Source organism: Helianthus annuus, chromosome 13 (assembly GCF_002127325.2).
Source record: "Helianthus annuus cultivar XRQ/B chromosome 13, HanXRQr2.0-SUNRISE, whole genome shotgun sequence".
NCBI classification, from domain to species: Eukaryota; Viridiplantae; Streptophyta; class Magnoliopsida; order Asterales; family Asteraceae; genus Helianthus; species Helianthus annuus.
In genome coordinates, this window is record NC_035445.2 from 97,652,837 (window position 1) to 97,658,836 (window position 6,000).

Here is a 6,000-nt window from a genome sequence, read left to right on the forward strand (position 1 = left end):
AATTACCAAATATTACTTCTAAGGTTACTTACGCGTTTTCGCCCTAAAGGATTAATGATCTATAACGTGATATAGACACTCACCTAAATCAAGAACCCTAATATAACCCTATTACGTGATAAAGACCGTCACCAAGGATCATATGAAGTAACAAGTAGTTATAAAACAATTGTCAAGTATGCATAAGCACCAAATCAGAAAATCTAGAACAATTTACTTTCAGAAATCAATCCATAGTCTAACAAATAAAAACCTTTAAAAGATCCAAACAATAATTAAACCATCATCTAGTCTAGGTAGTTACGAAGATCTAGCCAAGAAACATCATGTCTAACGAAAACAAATCAGTTTCAAAACAAGAATTCATGATTAAAGTAACAAAACGCGAAAATAGTGAAAAACGGGAGGTAAGACCCGAGTTATCTTCTTTCCTACGCTCCGTGCTTCGATCCTATGATTCTTGCAAGCTCGAATGCCTCGAAAACCTTCAAAATCTGCTCTGGAATTCGCCCTAGGGTTCTTGGTTCGTGTGTTGTGTTTTATGATGATAAAATAAGCTTTTATATTAAACCCTAGTAACCCAGCAAATCAGGTTCGTCAGTTACACCAGTCGCGTAGCGCGACTGGTAAGGGTTCATTGCTCGCGCTACACCAGCGCATCCCAGGTCAACGAAAAGTCAAACTGCGGCAGTAGCGTAGCGCGACTGGTAAGGGTGTCACCCTAGCGCTACGCGAGTGGGACTTTTTCACAGAATGTTGCTTCCAAAAGCTAGTTCAACTCTCCAAAATCCTTGAAAATTATTCTAACACCTTGTGTATTGATTCCAGGACTTGACATTCGACATTCCAGCTCGGTTTTGCTCCAATTCCAGCATTTTTGTGTATCACGACCTGGAAAAAACAATAAAGATCAATAGCATGCAATTCTAACCTAAACTAAACTAAAAATAACGATAAAATATACAAACTATACACGATAAAAGTATGTATTTTGCAATACATCAAGGGCCTAGTCCAAATCTTAAATGTACTCATTGTAATATGCTTGGTCATACTATTGATAGATGTTTTGAGTTAGTTGGGTATCCTCCAGGGTTTAAAACGAGGTCTTGTAATCAGGTTGGGAAAAAATTTTCAACTAATAATAAGTCAACCTTGTCTTCTACTTCTTCTGTGTCTCCTTTTTCTTCTAAACAGATTGCTACTTTTAAGTCTTGTTGGTGAAAAATTGGTACTGATTCTCAGCGTTCCAATATGGAAGGTGAGTCCAGTTGTGTGTTTAGGTCTGTTGGCAATTTCGTTAGTTGTTCTAGTGCTATAAATTTTGGTTTTGATTACAACTGGATAGTTGATTCATGTGCTAATCAGCACATGGTTAAAACTGATAATGACATGTTTAATAGTATAGATGTGTCTGATTATGATTTAAAAGTTTGTCATCCTAATGGAATTAAAGCCAAAGTGTCTAAAATTGGTAATATAAAATTGGCAACAGGAGTTATTTTAAGTGGTGTATTCTTTGTTCCTGATTATGATGTCAATTTGTTGTCTGTGTATAAGTTGTCTAAAGATAGTTAAATAATGTTGTCTTTAATGAAGATACTTGTTTACTAGAGGATTCGAAATCAAAGAGAGTCCTGGTGACTGGTAAACAAGACAATGGATTGTATTTTATTATTAAGAATGGTAATTCAATTAATCTGTGCTTTAATAGTTTGAATAGTAGTAATCTTTGGCATAGTAGGTTAGGACACCCTGCAGACCAGGTCTTAACTATTTTACAAGGTGATTTAGGTGTGAATGATGTTGTTAGTCATCCCTGTGAAATTTGTCATAGATCTAAACAGGTTAGAGTTCCATTTCCTTTGAGTGATCATAAAACTAAACATGTAGGAGATATAATTCACTTAGATGTTTGGGGTCCTTATAAGGTTACTAGTAGGGATGGTTTCAAGTATTTTCTGACAGTGTTTGACGATTATTCAAGAACTGTCTGGTGTTATTTGTTAAGAAATAAAATGGAAGTATTTGAAAATATAGAAATATTTTATGAATTATTTTAACTCGGTTTAAGAAAAGGGTAAAAGTTTCTAGAAGTGACAATGGTACTGAATTTGTTAACCATAGAATGAATCTGGATTTGGAAGGATGTTGAAAGGACAAGATATGAGTATTCATAACGCCGTGTGAAAGAAGATTGAATTTGAAGATTGAAATCTGGAATTGAGGATTGTGGATGTTATTGATGATAATACATCTGGAATTGTGGATGTACCTGAGATTTTCAAATTTTGAGACTTGAATATGTATTTAAGAAAAAGGCAAATAAAAGAAAATAGAAAATGACAATATTACCCTTTATTAAACATGTGTTTTTAACTAGGGTTAGTTTTTTGGACCGTAATGGCACGTTTCAAGAATGTCAGGGAAAAAAATGGTACAATTTTGAAATTTGGCATGTAATGCCATAAGTGAACAAACCATAGGGACGTAAATGGCACTTAACTCTTAAGAAAAAGGTAAAAGTTTTTAGAAGTGACAATGGTATTGAATTTGTTAATAATAGAATGAATTTGTTTTGTAAAAGCAAAGGTATATTACATCAAACATCATGTTCCTACACACCACAACAAAATAGTGTTGTAGAAAGAAAACATAGACACCTTTTAAATATAGCTAGGGCTTTAATGTTTCAGGGTGGCCTTCCTCTTAGGTTTTGGTCTGATTGTATCTTAACTGTTGTATATTTGATTAACAGGTTACCCTTTTCTGTTCTTTTAGGAAAAAGTCCTTTTGAGTTGATGTTTAGTTTTAAACCCTCTTTTGTTCACCTTAGGAACTTTGGGTGTTTGTGTTTCAGTACTGTTTTGAATGAATCTGATAAATTTTCTTTTAATGCTGAGAAGTGTGTCTTAATTGGTTATTCTAATGTTAAAAAAGGTTATAAATTGTGGAGTTTAGATAATAAAAGAGAATTTATTCTAGGGATGTAAAATTTTATGAAATCGTATTCCCTTTTAAGTCCAGACAGTTGAATAACCAAGAAGATGTTGGTTTTGAAAATTAAATCTCTTAAATTTTTTTGATAGTATTGAAGTGTCAACACCTATTGTTTCTATCATTCCCAATGATGAAGAGGGGAATACTGGATATCATGAGGTTACTTGTGATGATCAGCAGCCAGTCCCCTCTACATCTGCCACTACTAGTAATGTTGGTAGTCGAGTCTAGAAGTGAAGGTAGTAGTAGAGGTGGATCTGGCAGGGCAGAGGACACATGAACTTCAAGTGTTGAGACCAACCCATCTGAGGGAACTAGTTCAACACTTAGAAGGTCTGCTAGAAATGTTGTTTTACCAAAAAGATTTGAAACTTTTGTTATGAGTAGTAAAGATAAATATGGTATAGAAAAAGTTATTAATTACTCTTATTTGTCTGTGGATAATTTGTGTTTTGTAACTTCTTTAAACAGAACTGTTGAATCAAGTAGTTATGAAGAGGTTGTTAGAGATCCTAGGTGGATTGAAGCTATGAACAAAGAGATGGAAGCTTTGTTTAGAAACAATACTTGGGTCTTAACAGACCTTCCATCTGATAGAAAGCCTATAGGTTGTTAGTGGGTTTATAGAGTTATATATAAATCTAGTGGTGAGCTTGAAAGGTTTAAAGCCAGGCTAGTTGCAAAAGGCTTTAACCAAAGAGAAGGTCTTGACTTTGAGGAGACTTTCTCACCAGTTGTTAAAATGGTGACTGTTAGATGTATTATAGCTCTAGTTGTTCAAAATAATTGGCCTTTATTCCAACTTGATGTAGATAATGCTTTCTTGTATGGTACTATTTCTGGGGATGTTTATATGAAATTGCCTCAGGGTTATTACTCTAAAGATGAAACTAAGGTGTGTAAACTAGTTAAATCTTTATATGGCCTTAAACAGACACCTAGGAAGTGGCATGAAAAGCTAACTGCTGTGTTGATTGATATTGGTTTTGTCCAAAGTAAATGTAATCATTCATTGTTTATTTTGTTTAAAAAGGATGAGGTCATTTTCTTATTAGTTTATGTTGATGAAATTGTTGTCACTGGAAGTTCTAAAGATGAGGTTGACAGGATAAAAAAAGGTTTTAAGTGATAGTTTTAAAATCAAAGATCTAGGTGTGTTAAAATACTTTTTAGGTATTGAGGTTTTATATAACAAAGGTAATATTTGTTTAATTCAAAGAAATATTTTTTAGAGTTATTAATTGAGTTTGGGTACTTAGGTTGTAAACCTGTTAGCACTCCTATAGAACAAAGTTATCTTGTTACCTCAAAAGTTGAGAAGAATCAACAGTTGTTAAAAAATGTCACTGGTTTTCAGAAACTAATTGGGAAGTTAATCTACTTGTCTTTAACTAGACCTGATATTAGTTATTCAGTTAAGTTTCTAAGTCAATATATGTGAAGAAACACTGACCTACACGGTAGTATCTGGCTAGGACTTCAATGATCAGTGACCCGAACGGTTGGCTGCAAAACAGAAACACCGTTAGGACTCGTTACAGGAATAGGGTTATTCCTGTAACCACCCTCCGGCGTGAGAATAAGTCTCGGTTTATGGGAGTAAAGATTAAGAGAGAAAGTTGTATGAGAACAAGATGATCTATACCTTATACGTTTACCTCTATTTATAGTTTTACCATTAGGGTTTCTCCTAACTTAGGATAGATTCCGATAAGTTAGGGATTTGCATGATCTTCCCGAAAAGTTGGAGATTTGGTTGTGTAACTTCCATGCGGAGATAGAAGGTTCTAGAATAATCATTTATAATTATCTATTTATAATAAAATAATAGGTAATGACCGGGTCGGGTTAGCCGATGCGGGTCATACCTCGTCATGTCCCCCCAGTCCGAAGTTATGAAATGAATTTCATGAAATCGGACTAAGAGAAAAAAGTTGGTATATCCTGTTTGGTACTAATTTCGTCGGGTGTAGTGCCGTTACGTTGTGGGGAAGTGGCGGCGACAAGATAGGACGTGACAGTTAGGTCATCATTGGGATGACAACTGTATTTACCCTGTTTTGACACGTATTGCCATCCGTACGTCTTTTTGAATTTGAAAAGTTACCTTTGTATATAAGTAACACCTCTATTTGTGAGGATTCAAATTCCATTCCCTCACATCCTTTTCTTTGCACTTCCTCAATTCATAAAAAATGGCCTCTAAAACCGGTGAATCTTCTTCTTCTGTTTCCGCCAGCACCGATGCTCTTTTCTGTAAGTGGGGTGTTACATCTTACAACAACCTTGTGCAAGACTATGGCATCCGGGCTGAATGGAATCCTGGGTTGCCATCCAAAACAGACACAGCGTTTCCATTAAAAGCGGGCAAAATCACATTGTTTAGTGATTTCTTCAAATTCTGCAATTTTCGATTGCCTGTTACCAAGTTTCTTAAATTGGTGCTTGATTATTACCGTATTCACATTTCCCAACTACATCCACTTGGGTTGGTGAAACTTCGCCAATTTGAATTCGCTTGTGTAGCCCTAGGTCATATTCCGGAACTGGTTGTATTTAGGGCCTTCTTCGTTCTTGTATGGAAATCCCCCTTTTTCACCTTTGACCGGAGGGATACCGACGTGTCTTGTCTTAGAGACATTCCTACCAGTTCTAGAGACAAGGATTGGAAAAAGAAATTTTTCTATATTGATGCCTCTGTGATTCCTGGTGAGATGTACTGGAGGGAAAAGAGGCCAAAGGACAAGGTCAAGGATGACGGTCCTTCTGAGGACGCGTATGTGTCGAACGCCCTGTACACGAAATTGTGTGGCCGTCCTTTCAAGTGCACAGTAATCCCTGAAGGTTCCTTGGTGATGGCAGGCATGAGTTTGTTGTGGCGTGATATTAGGCAGTATCCTTCTTTTCAGAGGGATGATGCAGGTATGTTTATTTATCTTCGGTCACATATGTCGCAGATTTAGAAATGATGTATGTATAATTCACAGGGGAATGGAGCAT